The sequence below is a fragment of the Vulpes vulpes genome, chromosome 16 (assembly GCF_048418805.1).
Source record: "Vulpes vulpes isolate BD-2025 chromosome 16, VulVul3, whole genome shotgun sequence".
In the NCBI taxonomy this organism is placed as follows: Eukaryota; Metazoa; Chordata; class Mammalia; order Carnivora; family Canidae; genus Vulpes; species Vulpes vulpes.
The window spans coordinates 58,402,736-58,417,148 of NC_132795.1; the positions used below are offsets into that span (position 1 = coordinate 58,402,736).

General features: G+C 50.4%; 1 protein-coding gene across 5 annotated transcripts in view; it reads left to right on the plus strand.

Annotated features, from left to right (window-relative positions):
• LARGE1 (LARGE xylosyl- and glucuronyltransferase 1) overlaps window positions 1-14,413 on the plus strand; it is a 527,056-nt gene that overhangs the window by 37,789 nt on the left and 474,854 nt on the right. Inside the window, exon 1 of one of the 5 annotated variants that reach the window (XM_072741867.1) lies at window positions 5,977-6,307. The exons of the other annotated variants lie outside the window; for them this stretch is intronic. The gene's annotated coding sequence lies outside the window, so the exon portion shown is untranslated. Of the gene's footprint in view, window positions 1-5,976; window positions 6,308-14,413 lie in introns of those variants that run through there. 5 annotated transcript variants of the gene reach the window in all.

The window sequence follows — 14,413 nt, forward strand, 5'->3', positions numbered from 1 at the left end:
CCCCTGCTTTGATGAAGCCATCAGAGCGAGGCAGGGAGGTCGGGGAGAGTGGGCTGGGCTCAAGGAGGAGGCAGGAGTGTGGTCCTCGGGTCTTGGATGGCGGGGCCTAGGTTGGCCTCATGCAGTGATGCTCATTCTGTGCTCCTGGGCAAGTCTGTGGTCTATGTCTCAGCCGAGCCTCATTGTTCTTACCTGAAAGCTTGGCTTAACACCAGCAATGTCACAGCGTCATGAGGGCGCTCAAATGAGAACGTGCATCAGAGGTCGCTCTGATACCTACCTGCTGTGAAAAAGCCTTGGATGGCTGAGATTTTGGTCAAGACTATCGTTCTTCCATCTGATGTGACTTGGACCCACAGAGCCTGAGAAATATGGCAGCCGTGCAGGGTGGAAAAGGCTCTGAGAGTCTGTCTTTTGCTTCAGCTTAAACCTATTTCCTTGGTCATCCAGAGATGCTTTCATGTTAGCGTGGGTGGGCACAATTTGGAGTGCTTGATTAACCCAGCAATTAATAAAAGCGGAGAGGTGACAATTGGTATTACCAAGCTACAATTGAAAGCGATGCATTTGGCTTCTCTCCATGCAAACAGATTGGTGGAGAAGCCACCCATGGGGAGGAACATCGGAATGCAGAAAAAGGAAGCTGGTTGGAAAAAGTATGCTGAGCAAAATACGGTGTCAAGATGGGTTGCTTGGTTGGTGATTTCTTTCAGTCAACAGATATTTATTGAGTAATTCCTATGTGCCTGATTCTGTGCTAGGTACTGAAGAAACATTTGTGGATAAAGCGTAACTTCTCCTGTGAGGAGCCTCAGACTGGTGATAAGAATGACTTCTAACACTTTGTAGGAAGTACAAGATTGAGGGTGTTTAAAGTTCATGGGGATCAAGGGAAGGAGTGGCTGGTTTTATGAAAAGAGAGAGCAGTATTGACTTTACAGAATAGTGGGTTAAAAGGGTGTTTTCACACAAGGGACTATAGGAGCAAGGGCTCGGAGGCATAAAATGAATGGTGGATTTGTAGTCGATGAGCAGGGCCTGGTTTGAATTTGAGCTCTGCTGCTGGCTAGCTGGGGGACTTGGCACATCACCGAGCCTTTGCATGAGTCAGTTTCCTCATCTGTCAATTGGGCATAAAGACTACACGTCTCAAGGGGTCTTGGGAAGATTCTTCTCTACTTCATGAAAGACACAGCATGCTTGGCCCGTGGTGATCCCTCCTGCAGCAGTGAGCTCCGATATGCCCGGTTCCGTGGATGTGCGCAGTGGAAGCAGGACCTGAGACTGGAAATGTCACATAGGGCCTGCTGGGTCAGAATATCACACGTCCTGATTTTACCTCTGCAGACATTAACTGACACCTTATTGGAGCCTTGTCTCCCCTTGAGGTACCAAACCATCTTACCCTATAAAACATGGCCACCTGTTGATGACCCTGGGTGGCAAGGGATCGCCTATTACATTTTCCTTCTCGCCTGGAGGTGATGGCGTGGCATAGCCTTGGAGACATAAATGAGGTGGCGATAAGCTCGGCTCAGCATCTGGTTGGACATGGGACCTGGTTCTGGCCCCATCACTTGTCAAGTGCGTGACCTCAGGCAGTCTCATGTCCTCCCTCCTGGGTGGAGTTTCTGCACCTGTGGCATTTTGTCTAACTTGTATTTACATATTGACTGAAACTTTGATCTCAAGAACTAGGATGAAAACAGCCTTTGAAGGAGGAAACTGCCTTGTGGTGGGGAAAGACCTTGATAGGCTACAGTAGTATCGTCCAGTAGAAATAGAGACCACAGGGGCACCTGGGTGGCTCAGTGGTTGTGTCTGCCTTCGGCTCACATCATGGTCCCGGGGTCCTGGGATCGAGTCCCTCATCTTCTTCCTCTGCCTGTGTCTCTGCCTCTCTCTGTGTCTCTCATGAATAAATACAATTCTTAAAAAAAAAAAAGAAATAGAAACCACATATGTGATTTAAAGCTTTCTGGTAGCCACGATAATAAAAAATTAGAAGGTAAAAATAAATAGGTGAAACAAATTGTAGTCATCGGTTGTATTTAGGTCAGTATAACCGAAGTGCAAATGCAAGTTATTGTGCGATGTTACCTTCTTTATTTCACACCAACTCTGTGAAACCTGGTGCCTGGCTTTCAGTTAGAGCATGGCTGGGTTTAGACCTGCCCTGGGCTAGTGTGGCTCAGGGCTCTGGCTGCGGAGTCCTGGGAGGAGCCAGAGCCACAATGCAGTGGCTCTTCCTCCCTCTCTCCATCTGTGTCTCTCTCTGCATCTCTCTCTTTCTCTCTGTGCTTCCCCTCCCGGAGAGGGACTAGAAGATAAATGAGCAGTGGAGACCACAGTGGATGCTTTGTGTGATAGGATTTTTGTGGAAAATGAGGACTGGGATAAGTTTCACGGAAGGACACAGAGAAAGGCAGTGCACCAGGAGTGTGCAGAAAGCACGCACATCACAGCAGTAGCAGCTCTGTGTCAAGCACTGTTCTAAGCATCTCACTGGCTCCTCTCATTTCAATCCTCAGGGAACCCTAATCATTTCTCCTATTTTGAGAATGGGAGAATTGACACAGAGAACTTAAGAAACCTACCCAGAGTCACACAGCTGAGGTTTGAACTCAGATGAGCTGTCTCTGGAGCCCTGCTTGTGCTAGTTAATTCAAAAAAAATCTTGGAGGGAGCGTCTGGGTGGCTCAGTCGGTTAAGTGTCTGACTCTTGATTGCAGCTCAGGTCATGACCTCAGGGTAGGGAGATCGAGCCCTGTGTTGGCCTCAGGGATTGTGTAAAATCCCCCCCTCTCCCTGCTCTATCCCCTTCTCTCTCTCTCAAAAAAAAAAAAAAAAAAAAAAAGAAATCTTGGAGGAACTCAATCTTACAGAAGACTTTGGGCTTCCCTTTGGACTGAGTAGTTTACACCAGAGGTTTAGGGGCAGGAAGGCCCTGAGGATCATCTGGATGAGCCTGAACTTTGCAAGAGTGTTAGGTTTACATCACATGTCAAGTGTGCTGCCCCGAGCACCATTACTATACACAACAGGGCTTCAGTAAATGCTGCTCCTTCCTTTCTTCCCTCAGCCCCCCAAGATAAGCCTGTTTAAAGAAGGGGCTTTCTACAGTTTGCTCACACTAGACCCAAGCCTGGTTCATAGCAGCTGCATGGTAAATATCTGTGGAAGTCAGTGGGGATGCGTTGGCATCACTGGGTATGATTGTCGAGCCCACCAAGAGCTTGCAGGGGCAGCTGTGCCATGACATATGGGATGGCCTCATAAATACAGCCCTGGGTGAAGAGGGCTCATGTGGAAAGATGACCAGCCTGTTCATATCTAGAGTTCTCACTTCGAGCTGAGGACAAAGGCCAGTTTATGCATCTCATGCCAAAACTTATATATAGAATATAGCATATTCTATAAGCAGCAAAGTTCAGAAAACAAAGTGTTTAGCTTGATATACTTCTTACAAGGGGAGTCCCCCTGTATAACCAGTTCCCAGATCGAGAAATAGGACATTACCAGTACCCCAAAGACCCCTGCCCCCTAGAGTGTCTGCTCTCCTAATGTCTGACTTCATGGACTACCTTCGTGTGTCCATGCTTTTGAGAAATCCTGATGACCAGACATGTGCAGGGTCAGTTTGTTTCTGTCTTGCAACTCTGATCTTCTCCAGGGTTGGAGTTCTAACCTGGTTCTTGTGTCTATTGCATGGATGAGACACTAGGCTCACAGAGGTCATCTAGGTCTCATGGTTGAGCATAGATCAGCGACTCAGACCTGTAGTGCTCCAAAGCTTGTGTTCTTGACCATCCCATATCCATAGGTTTCCTTCTATGACATTTTGTCTAAGATCCCAAGGTTGGGATGTTCAGGTTGAGATTTCTGGACTGAGCAATATCTGGGGTGCCTGCTGTGATGCTGCAGAGGAGAGACCAGCCGTCCCGGCTCAGAGCCTGGGATGCTGGATTTACCCCAGAGGCCACACCTTCCAGAGTGCCTTGGCTGGCAGAGTCCATTCTGGGTGGGGTGGCAGGGTGCTTCAGAGGAGTTTCTCATTGCCCCATGCTTCCCATGCCTGCTTATTGCTGACAAGTATGCTCAGGCTCTGTTGGGGGAAGCGTTTAATTAAACAAAGTCAAATGGCTCACTCCCACCTAAGTCCAAGGTCTCTGTGCCACCAGGTACACTGGTCTCCTGCTCTGGGAGCATGGGCTCTGGGAACATGGTGAAGGCTGCTTGGGGGAGGAAGCTGGAGTGGCAGGCTGGGGAGGGCAGCCCCTGCCTGGCCTGGAGGCCCCTTAGATGGTTGGAAGTGGGCACACATATTTCAGGCTGGGGAGCATTGCTCTCTCTGTTGCACTGCCCTCTGCCCCCACCGTTCTCCAGCAAGAGGGACAGGTGGTAGCTGTCATTCTGCAGTTGGCCCTGGCCACAGAGAGATTTGCCAACAGTTCTGGAATGGAGATACCCCCCCAGCCTGTTTGGCCCAGAGAATGCAGCTTGACCCATAAAACTTCAAGCAGGCAGTCCCCTCGGCCTGGCTTTCTCTCCGCTCTGATGGGAGTGGATAGCAGGCAGAAATAGAAGCCATTACGCTAGGCTCGGTGCCCCTCAGACTGAAATTTAATTCAAAAAGGCAAAATAAAATCATCCCTCTGAGGCAATAGTTCTTATAAAAATAAAGCCAATATTATTATAATAATCCTAGCGAGTGAGTTGCCGAATGGTTTACTCTTTGCTGGCTACTGGGTCTAACGTCCGAGATTGAATGGCATAGCTCTGGAGCCAGGCTGTCTGGGGCTGAATTCTGTATCCTCTACTTAGCTGTGTGACCTTGGGGGAGTTACTTGACCTCTCTGTCCATCAGTCAAATAGAGATCTCAATGGTCTGTACCTGTCAGAGTTGTTGTGTTAATGAATTGATTCATGTAAAGCACTTAGATTACTGCCTGACCTGCTAAAGGCCCAATGAACTTCCATGTGGTGATGATGATGATGTGCATAGAGTTAGTTCTAGTCTCTGGGCAGTATGGTGTGCTAGATAGCTTAGTATTCCTAGTTTACTGACAGAGAAACTGAGGCACTGCAAGCTGCCAAGGTGGAATGTGAACCCAGAGCAGCCCACTGCAGGCTGTCCAGCTAATGGGGTTATTTAATCCCTGAAAAATTATATTTCACAATCCCCCCCCATAACTAATGTCTGTTGAGTGAATCACCCCATTTCAGCTGCTACGTTTCCGTTGCCTTAGTGTGTGGGTTGTGTCTTGAGACCTTTGTGGAAGAGCTCTGAGGTCCGGTGAGACTAGAGCCCTGCGGGTGAGATGTGTTTGTGAGACGGGGATGCCTCGGTGTGTGAAGACAGTAGCAGTGGGGTCTTAGCAGTGAAGGCCCGCTGTCCCATCTGTGCCTGTGCGGGGCGTCACTCTGGCTGGCTGGACCCTTCTGGCCTTCAGTCCCTTGTAGGACTCGTCCTCGGAATCTGTACCAGCTCTAGCCAGGTTTGACAGACATGGGAAAGCACTGGGCAGTCTGGCGAAAGAAGGAACCGTTTTCTCACTGAAGTTCCCTGAGCCGAGGCAGGAAACCAGGAGCAGAGGGGAGGCAGTAGGGAGGGAGGGGGAGAGAAAAATGCAGTAGGGGTGCAGGATGAGAGGCTCAGGAGGAGGGAAGTGAAATCGTTGAGTATTTGGATTTTTATGGCTTGAGAAGGGCAGGGCAAGCCTAGGGTGGGAGGCAGATCTGGGCCTGGTGGGGAGACTGGGTGCTGGCAGGGGGCCGCAGGCATGGGAGGGTGGAGAGGGGCCCAGAAAGAGAAGGGATCCTGAGTAGAGTACAGGTGGGGTGCCGGTGGCCATGGGGCCGGAGTCTGCTCTTGGGCTGGGCCCTGTGGGTCGCCACCTGCTGCAGAGTTTCTGAGGAGGGCTGCCCCGCCCCCACCGCCCTGGGGGTGAGGTGGGGGGGTGTACCCAGGCCTCCGTGCAGGGCGGGAGCAGGCGGGCAGCACCCCACACCCTTCAGAAGAGGCTACACAGATAAACACGGTGTGTCTCATGAGTCCAGGAACAGCTTGAGCTAATCGAGGCGTGCCTCTGCCGTGTGCCGCTCATGCCAGGGGGGTTAAAAAAAGACAGACTCACGCCGATCCCAGCAAGGGCTTTTTGTGGCGGTGCAGAAATAATAAACCCAAACCCAGAGGCGAGCCGTTCCGGGAGCGAGGCGGGCGCCGGCGCACGGGGAGATCCTGCCAGCTTCTGCGGGCCCCGGGGAGCCGAGCCGTCGCACGCGGCCCCTGTCTTCCAGGGCAGAGGTGAGTGCGCACGCTTCCTGGCGGGGCGATCCCAGTTTAGTGTTGGTCTGCCCGGCGAGGTCAGTCCCGTGCCCCCCCGTGGCTGTGCCTTCGGGCCAGCGTGAGCCGGCCCGCCTCGCCCGGTGCCCGGCCCTGGCAGCCCGGGAGAACTTGCTCCTCGGACGTGGGAGTTCAGGTCCAGGGACGTAAATGGCTCGTCCCGGGCTCATACGCAGCCCTGGTGGCGGCGATGGCCACGCCAAAGGACGAGCGTAGCTGCTAGCTGTGTGCCTGGGCGCCGTGGCACGTTCTTTGGCAGTGAGGACGGTGTTCCTGACGGTCATGGGTGGCATTGACCCTGTGTTGACTCCACGCCTCACCTTCCTCTTTGAAATGGGATAGCTTCGTGGGGTTGTGCTGGGGTTAGGGTCTTCGCGGGGATCCCACAGGTTCACGTGTGTAAGGCATTTAGTGCCGTGTTGGTATTCGTTACCAGTATTAGGTGCCATTGATTAAGCCACTGGAAGGGCACTTGACCTGAGAGCCACTGTTTGCCCTTTATAAAGGGGCGAGTCTGAACCTTCATTCTTTCTGCCAAGCCACACGCTGCATGATGACCTGCCAGCTTGCGGTGTGGAGAGACCCTGCAGTGGGTGAGTGACTGGCCAAAAGTTTGGTGACAGGACACATCTCTGTTGTAGATTCTTTTTCCTTGGCTCCCAGGACGCCCCCCGCCCCTGGCTCTCTCCCTGTCTCTCCCCTTTTCCTAGTTTCCACATCCGTTGATAAAGAATACAGTAGCCCGTTTCTCTGTGAACACGTGAGGGCTACTTTAGCTGAATTAACACTGGCAGCCATCACTGGTTGTCTGTTAACTTTAGGTTCGCAGGGCTCTGACTCCTTTCCCCAAAACTTTTTTTCCCAAAAGTAAACAATCCACTCTCTTCCCTCCGCTGGGGATTAGGGATTGTGGAAATTGAACGTTGCTAAATGTGCACCAGGGTGGCTCATGCAGTGAGAAAAATCTGTTTCTGGGAAAAGTTGCAGAGAGAGAAAAAGGGGAGGGAAGAGGAAAGGAAGAGGTATGTTTGCGCAGGGGGGCCTTGAAACAAGCAGTACGCTGAAACTGAAGGTTCAGTTCAGATGTCACCTGTCCCAGAGCCGGTGCTGTGCACTCGGGCAGATTTAGGAACCTCTGCCCTGTCCTCCAGTGGCACCTGTGCTCTGACTTCCCTCTTGGTGCTTGCCAGGATTTATGGCCGTTTGACCACCGCCGTGTCCTTGCTGGGCTGGAGCTGTGACTTTTGTATTCCCCTTACCTGACACCATGCTGGCACATAGTAGGTGCCCAGTAAACGTTTATGGAAACGACTTAGTGTAAAAGCTTGGCAAGTGAGGAGCTTTAGTTCACTCTGCCCACTTAGTCCTGGAGGTACCCTAATTGCTTCTTTCCTGTTTTCTGTTGCCCATATGGACCTGGGTCAGTTTTAACTGCTAAAATGAACTAATTTGAATTTAATTTGAATTAATGGGATGTATGTAAGCCACTGCTCATTTAATTAATTTGTTTATGTCATCAAATGAGCACTTTGAAGGCCCCTAAGTGCAGAGCATTCTGTTTGGCAGGTGGAATAACAAAATTGAGATAGATGCCAAGGATGTGGGCTTTGAAGCTGGACCACCTGAGTTTATGTCCTGGTTAGACACCCTCTTCTGGCTTCAGGGGGTTATAGTGGGTAAAGAGCCCAGATTTCTGGGTCTGAATTTGAATCCTCACCCCACCACTTATGAGCTGTGTGACCTCAGGCAAATTACTTAACCTTTCTATGCCTCCCTTTCTTCTTTAAAATGGGATGACTTCATGGGGTTGTTGTGGGTTACGGTCTTTGTGGGGATTACACAAGTTAATATACGTAAAGCACTTAGTACCTGGTTGGTATTTGTTCCCAGTATTCGCTGCTATTAGTTAAGCTTCCGTACCGTCATGTGTAAATCTTGACTGTTAGTACCTAAGTCTTCATGGAATTGTGCTGAGAAATGTATGGGTTTCCTGTGGCTGCCGTAACAAAATGCCACACACAGGGCAGCTCAAAAGAAGAGACATCTGGAAGCTGGAATTTCGAAGTCAAGGTGTATCAGCAGGGCCACACTCCCTCTGAAATCCATTGGATGATCCTTCCTTCCTCCTCCTGGCTTCTCGTGATTGCCAGCAGACCTTGGTGGTCTTGGCTTGTAGACGCCTCGCTCTTGTCCTCTGTATCATATGATGTTTTTTCCATTTGTCTTCACATAGTCCTCTTACAAGGACACCAGTCATACTGGCCTCAAGGACCCACCCTATTCCATTATGACTTCATCTTAACTTAATTATATCAACAGTGACTGTTTCCAAATAAGGTTACATTCTGAGTTGCTGGGGGTTAGACTTGAGCATATCTTTTTTTAGGAGTACACATTCAACCCATAACAAGGATGGAATGAGAATCCAGAGAAGCGCTGGATGTAGAAACTAGAACAAAACAGTGCCAGCAAGCTTTAGTTGTGCCTGTCATTACTTGTTACTCTGTCGTCATCAACACAACAGCCCTTTGCTGGGTGGCCATGGGAGGTTCTTTGAACATCTTTGAACCTCATGTTTTAACTGTGTTAGTTAAAATACGAGGTTTCCTGTGTATTATCTGTGAATGGTGTGGCCCATCTTACAGGGCCAGCCAGTGTCTCCGAGGTGGGAGGAAGTAGGACCACTTCCCGGAGGGGACCCTGTCACGATGAAGTGAGGCTGAGTTTGTTGGTGGCCCAGATACACGGTGTTTCCCAGGCTTGCCGTCCTTCCTTTGTGGTGGGTACCTGGTAGCCCACTGAAGACAAAGCCCAGTGTGTACCACTGCACAGACCAGGGAAGTCTCCTCTTCCCTCTCTGGGGTCAGGAAGGCTCAGAGGCATGTCCAGACATTAGCCAGCTTGGATTTTCCAGATCCCCGGTTCCTTTTGCAGATAGAATGGGATTTTTTTTTTCTCCACTTGGGAGCCGAACAGATTTGCTACAGAGAAGTCTAGATATCTATGGAAACAGTCCTAATTTTAGCCTTGCCATGCTTAATGCCAACTTGGAGAGTGCTGTCTTGGGTCAGGGCCCAAAGAATGGGGAAGGTAAGCAGGCCTGAAAGGGTCAGAACAAGCGCAGAGTAGCCAGCTGACCGGCCAAAAATGGGAAGGTGCTCCAGAAGTCTCAGGGGTCACAGAGGGACTGGCTCCAAGGAGAGAATGGGTCTGGAGAGAGGGGCTTTGAGAGATGCAAAAGTATCAGAAATTAGTCTTTAGAACCAAGGGATCTCTTTCACCTCCCTGTCTTGTGCTCCCTGTTGAAATTCTGCTCATTTTCAGCCCATGCCAAGACCCTTACTCCACTTGCCCACTTTTGGAATCAGCCTCTAGCTGCCCTGAATTCTACTGCCTTCTTTAATTCTGCTAAAGCACTTCTGGCAGCCAGTTTTGTTTTAAGGTTAGTCTGCATACCCTGCCAGCCTCTGTTTGTTTTTTCGCCCCTCGAGGTCAGCTGTGGTCACTGTCATGTCCGTGTGCTGAGCCTGCCATGGGGTGGACCTGCAGAAAATGTGAAACGAGTGGAATTAGACATGACGTGGTCTCCGGTTGGCCACACCAGGGCCGGGGCAGCCTGGAAAAGGGCACTGAGTGAATGAGAATATTTAATAGAGTATACAGAGCCCCCTTAAATGGGAAGAATCCCCATGCATGGGAATGGAAATCACTTGTCATTCCATGAGGGACATGCTGGGGAGCATGACCGGCAAGAGGCCCTGCTTGGGGTGCTGGGTGTTTCCTATGATGGGGTGAGGGCAGAAGTGGACAGACATCATTTTAGGCCATGTAGGGGACATGGGAGCGTCAGCCCCGTCCACCCAGCCAGCTCAACTCCTGGCAGAAATCATTGTAGAATATCAAACACAGCCGACCCTCAGACATCAGACCTATAATGAGCAAACATCAGTTGTAACGGTTTGGAAGTAAGGCTTAGGCAGATGGAAGAAGTCCCTGATGTGAATTCTTGTGCTGCATTTCCAGATACCTTGTGTTCTTTTCATCAAGATGAAAAGCAACACGATTGTGGTAAAACAGGGAAGGTCATTTGCAAGAGATTGCACGGATCCAGTTCACCTTCCCCTTGAGAGTGGTAAGGAGGTGGGCGAGGCACAGGTTGGCATGCTGACCTGGATGGTGTCAGCACGAGCGGCTTAGACCACATCTCTCATTGTCTCCCCATCTTGATGTGCTAGACAGAATGTAAACCAGGTCCTACTGAATACTTGGGCACTTATTTAAATGATCTCATTTAATCCCACTAACAACATCGTGTAGCAAGCAGTGTTTCTCTTCACTGTGCAACCAACGGGAGGCTGAGACCTAAGGATTTGAAGTAGCTTGCTGAGGCCCGCCCCACCAGTAAGACAGCCAATGATTCAACATAGCCCCCTTCCGTGACGTTTAGCTGTGTCAGGGAGCTGCAAACCTACCAAAATGAGCTTTTCAGATTTTGTAAGTGGAAACACAGGCAGAGAGGTATGGTGCCATTTGCCACCTCTTGGGAAAGCTCTGCCTAGTGAGTAATAGAACTGGGGCCAGCGTGCAAGTTGGACCGGCCTGCAGGCGAGTCTGAGGGCTGGGCAGGCATTTGCTGGGCAATGGGATCCCTGCCTCTTGGGTGGCTGCTTGTCCGGCACCAGTGAAAGGCTGTTTGCCTGGTGGGAGAGATGGGTGGGAGACGTGGGTGCGGGCTCCCTGATTGGTTCATCCTCCCAGCCCCCACCCCGGTACTGCGGAGAGGAGTGAGCCGCCCCAGCTGGCAGGGTGAGTCAGAGCGGAGCCCAGAATAGAAGCCAGAGGGCACGTATGTGAAGGCCATCTCTATCCCAGTCATTTGGGTTTTAAAATTCCCTTTAAAGATGATTAAGCTTTTATGCATCACAGTTTGCACGCTGCTGTGGGATCATTTATTAGTGTTGCCTGGCAACAGCTTTCTGAGTTAGCCACACCCTCTGGAGGGTAATTAACTGGGTCACCCAGGGCCCAGCTCAGTATTTATGCATTTTTTAAAAAAAGATTTATTTATTTATTTGAGAGAGAGTGCGCACGCGCGCACATGCACCGTGAGGGCAGAGGGAGAGAGAATCCCAAGCAGACTCTGTGTGGAACATGGAGCTTAATGCAGGGCTCCATCTCATGACCCTGAGATCTCCACCTGAGCCAAAACCAAGAGTCAGATGCCCAACTGACTACGCCATCCAGGTGCCCCTTACTTGTGCGTTATTGAGCCTTCTCCTAACTCCCTTCATGCTGCATCCTTCCTTCCATCCATCCATCCATCCATCCGTCCGAAGAGCACTTTTCTTAGGCACCTCTTTGGGGGTAGCTTTATATTTGGCAGCATTTTCTCTTCGTTGCCAGAAATCATTGTGATAAACTGGAAATGTTGGTCTTCCTGTTTGTATCGGCACAGTAGCGCCCCCATTTGCTGAGACCCTAAGCTCCAGGAGGGCAGGGACTTTGCTCATTTTTACGCCTCTCATGCCTGGAAGAATGCCCAGCACATAGGACCTGCTCTGTGAACATTTGTTGAAAAACAGAGTGAATGAACCGAGTGTCTGCTATGTGTTTGGCCCTGTGGGAGGTCCTTTACAGATTTTTTCTTCCTTTTTGATTCTCTCGGTAAACCATCTTGCACCATGCCTGTGGCTGCCCCTGTTGTAGGGTGCTAGCTGGCGAGCGCTTACTTTTATCGTAAGCCTTATTATCAGCACTTGCATAGCAGACAATCATCCCTGAAGAATGCCGCTGCTGTTATGTCCATTTTACAGATGAGGAAGTGATGCAGAGGTTAAGTAACTTGCCCAAGTTCACACAGACCCTCTCGCTTCAAGCTGTGTTCCTTTTCCTCCTCACCAGGGCCGGCCGGTAGAACTTTGTAGGTGACAAAGTGTTCCGTACCTGTGCCGTCCAACACAGCAGCCACCAGCCGCAGGTAGTTCCTGAGCACCTGACATGTGTTTAGTGTTACTGAGAGACTGAATTTTTAGTTTGATTTAATTTTAATTTCATGCGGCTAGCGACCTCGCACACCGCATAGCACATAGTTCTTTCCTTTCCTGTCCAATCTGTGCCTATTGTAACAGTTTACCTTAATTGTTTATTACGTGCTGCTGTTTTTTTCAAATGCTTTACAATCGGGAAGTTATTTAAGTTAATCCTCACAACCATAAATGAGCTCTCAGAAGTCAGAGGTCAAGCGCTTCCTCCCACCCCCAGGATTTTTCTGCAAGAAAGTGGTGTAGCTGGATTCTACCCCTGGGAGAAACTGTCTGACGCCAGCGTTTTAAAGGATCTCCCTCTTTGCCTCCTTACTTCCCACATGTCTAGCAATGGATATTGCATTGAAAAAACGAGGTCTTGTTGTTCTACGTGTTTTTTTTTTTTTTTTTCTACGTGGTTTTTAATCCCAGACACAATGCTGCCCTCTTCCCCAGCTTTGGAAAGGGGTCAGCCCATATGCAGGTGAACTCGCTGTTCCCGCCAAATGACTCATTTAGGTCGAAAACATTTATTTACCTGAAGTGGAGTTGTGTCATTGTCACTCAGAAGAAAAACAAGATGCCAATATTCCTTGCCAGGATGTTCTTTAATGAAAACAAACAGACCAAACCAAACCTACTCCTTGGAGTCCCAGTGATAATATTTCTAGGTCGGGCTTGGAAGGAGAGAAAAAAAATCAAACTGAAATTCTCTGCAGTCCTGCTGGGTGGAGCAAGTGTCTGCGGCCTGTGGGCAGAGTGATGGGACTCTTCTGTTCCTGGCTGCACCTTCCCATCTTGAGGATGCATGAGAGGGCTCTGGGTCAGGGGCCAGGTGGCAGAGGTCGCTGAGTTTTGCTCCCTGGTAGAGGTCGGCATGTTTTGGGATAAAGGTTCATCTGAATGTGTCGTGCATGCTGGGCCAGGGCTGCCATCCATGCCTGTGGCTTTTCCAGAAACCGTGAATGGAATCGGAGGCCGGGCCAGGAATTGAGAGCAGAGCTGGGGCACAGGTGATTGGGGAGAGACGGGCCCGAAGGATGAGGCCACATCAGGACCACAGTTCCAGTACAGCCAGTGGTTGTGGAACCCAAGGGGCCACAGGTCAACAGCCCCTTGGGTTCTGAGTTGTGGGACCAGGAGAGAGGTGGCTGTTGGCCTCCAGGGAAAGCCGTGTTTGAGGGCTTCGACTGACCAGTTACATCTGCGTTCATCTTGTTGCTGCCTCGAGGCGGGCACACAACCTCCTTGACCAGCCCTGTCTCTCTGCTTGCCCACCCATCTGTCCATCCACCCAACCAGCATTTGGGTCTCAGCTCTGTCCTGGGGACAATGTGGTGAACAAGGCACCATCTGTCTCCTCGAGGAGTTCACAGTCCTGTCAGGAGACACGTATTGGAGCCTGGGTTTCTGAAATGAGTAAAGGCAGCGTGGGATGCTGTGTCCCAAGGCACCTCGCCTGCCCAGCCTTCTCCAGTGACACGAAGCCAGCATTGCTGTCTCTGCTCCTGTCGTCTTTATCGTACACATGCCTACTGTCTCTGTTATGCTTCGGGAAATGTAATTTATGCTCCATGTAGCTCTTGATTGCATCTTTTTTTTTTTTAAGATTTTTTTTTTTTCCATGAGAGAGACAGAGAGAGAGGCAGAGACAACAGGCAGAGGGAGAAGCAGGGTCCCTGAGGGGAGCCTGAAGCGGGACTTGATCCCAAGACCTGGGATCATGACCTGAACGGAAGGCAGATGCTCATCCACTGAGCCACCCAGGCGTCCCACTTGATTACATTTGATTGTAACCCTCCTGGAAATAGGGGCCTCCCTGGGACCCAACTCTGTGGTAGGAGCTGCTGAGGTCTCCAAGATTACTGAACTGGGTTGGAGCCCCTTCATCCTGGAAGTGACCTTCACGGCCCTCAGCGACTTTGTAGGGGCATTCCTAGCTTTCTCCTCTTTGCCTTCCTCAGATAAGGTCCCTCAGGGTGGGCTCTGTCATGAGCTGTTGCCACCTCAGTGGAAGAGAAAAGGGAAGCCTCACCTTTCACTT